Source organism: Cheilinus undulatus, linkage group 13 (assembly GCF_018320785.1).
Source record: "Cheilinus undulatus linkage group 13, ASM1832078v1, whole genome shotgun sequence".
In the NCBI taxonomy this organism is placed as follows: Eukaryota; Metazoa; Chordata; class Actinopteri; order Labriformes; family Labridae; genus Cheilinus; species Cheilinus undulatus.
In genome coordinates, this window is record NC_054877.1 from 49470482 (window position 1) to 49472836 (window position 2355).

Below are 2355 nucleotides of genomic sequence, written 5' to 3' on the forward strand. Positions count from 1 at the left end.
AAAACCTATTTTTCCTCCCAAAAAAATCCTGTTCATGACTTAATGACACTGCTGACACATTCTGTTTACCTAGATCAGTCTTGTGATGTCATATTGTCTTTTATCACCAGGACAAACTGCTGGAGACAGACTATCTTCTCTAGTCAATAAAGTCAGTGGAAAAGAAGGAGAATCTGTCACACTTAGATGTAACTATGAGACTACATCCCATTCCTATGTCTACCTCCACTGGTACAGTCATCAATCTGACCTTGAGGCTCCTCAATTTATACTCTGGAAAGGAGCAAATGGAGACAGCCATGGATATATTCCAGATAAACGTTACGAATCTCAAACAAAAAACAACTCAACTGAACTGACCATCAGACAGCTGACGCTGGTAGACACAGCTCTCTACTACTGTGCTTTAGAAAGAGATAACACAGTGATGTAAAGAGTACAAGAGGCTGTACAAAAACCTGAACACAGATATCTCGTTGATCTCCAAAGAGGGGGGAAGTGGGACACAAACTGCAGCCTCTAGTCTAGTCTACTGATTCCTGGTTTATCAGATCTTCTGTGGTTAAAGGTGCAGATACAGAGCTTCCCTTCAATATGTTGAGTGTAAAGCAGACAGTAGGAGGAATGACTCAAGGCCGTGAATGAGAGCTGTCTCTGTGATCAGGCTCCTCCTCCTCATCCTCCAACTTAGTGTTGATGGAGACTAAACACACAGATCACAGCCTTCATCACACTCTCTGGAGCTCACACTTATTAACACTGCAGATATCATGCCTCTGTTTATCTACCTGTTGATGGCTGCTCTGTGCCTTGGTATCAACACAACTCTGTTTCTGTCACATCAATCCAACACTCACATCATTCTTTAACAGCTCACTAATACTATTTCTGACTGTTTGACAGAATCTATGGCACAAAAAGACAACGTGCTGCAACCACAAGGAGATGTGACTGCTACTGAAGGAGAGACAGTGACTCTTGGATGTCAGTACAACAGCAGCAGCACTAATCCATATCTCTACTGGTACAAACAGGATGGAAACAACAGCCCCAGATTCATCCTGAGTCGATTTAAAGGAGATGAAGGAAACACACCAGACGAGTCAAAGGAGAGATTTTCATCCACTCTGGATTCAGCTGTAAGATCAGTTCCTCTGAAGATCCAGAATCTTCATCTGTCTGACTCTGCTGTGTACTACTGTGCTCTGAGGCCCACAGTGACAGGAAACACCACAACTCTCTACAAAAACCTTTGGAGAGAAGACAACACAATACTACACTACATCCACTAGAGAGAGCTGCATACTGTTGAACCACACACGTATTCGAGGTTTAAGGTACCTTACTTGATACCGCCTTAACAACATTAAAATAAACATGTAATCTTGAAACAAGAATGACTGACCTAAGTCACCATAAACTGCCATCATAGCCATTCACTCTTAAATAATAAATACCCTATTAAAATTAAAGCACTTTCTTGTTCTAGTTTTGTTCAGTTGGGCTGAGGCTGTAGGTACTTAAGTGTTTCGATTAGCATTTTTTTTCCTTTTAGGAGCAGCAAACCAACATCCAGAGCAGCTGGAACTCAGTTTAAAGGATGAGAATTACATTGAGAACAGAGCTCACCTTACACTGCAGCTGTAAAGGATTAAGATCTAATAGTCTGAGTTGTAGCTCACCTTTAATTGTTGCATAATTCACAACTTAGTGATGAGCATTACCGTTTTAAAAAGATAGGTTACCAAACCATGAAACAAGGGAAAAGACGGAGGGGATTACATACAAGCTCTAAAGAATAAATTTATCAATGACAAAGTGAAAAAAGTGAGGTTCCTTGGACAAACTGACCATGTGCCTTTTAAGAGACTGTGTCACAATTTCTCTCAAGGTCAGATTGAAGTCTGTAGTATTTCTGCCTGGAATTTGATGATTTTATGTTATATTACAGGTAAGATCATCTGTAGTGGGTTACAATCTTTTTTAGATGTGTGCTTATTAAATTTTAGATTCTACCAGAATCCAGTCATACTTCAATCTAATGGTGGTTGAGCTCAGGGAAACCTCCACAAGAGGGCAGCATTATCAGTGGGATGTACATTACCAAAGCACTAACCTTCTTTCAGTAATTACTGCTGCTGTGAGTAGAACAAACCCCAGAGTGAATGTAGAACATCAGCTAGTTTCTCCTGTTGATTTAAACCTTGTTGTAGAGATGGAACATTGGCTCTGGATTATTCTGGCTGCTCGTCTCTTTGGTAAGACACAAAGCTCATCACATTTGTAAAATTTTGGTTGAATTTTTTGTGACCCGAACGACAGAGCTGATATCTTGGTAATGGTGAGATGTATGTG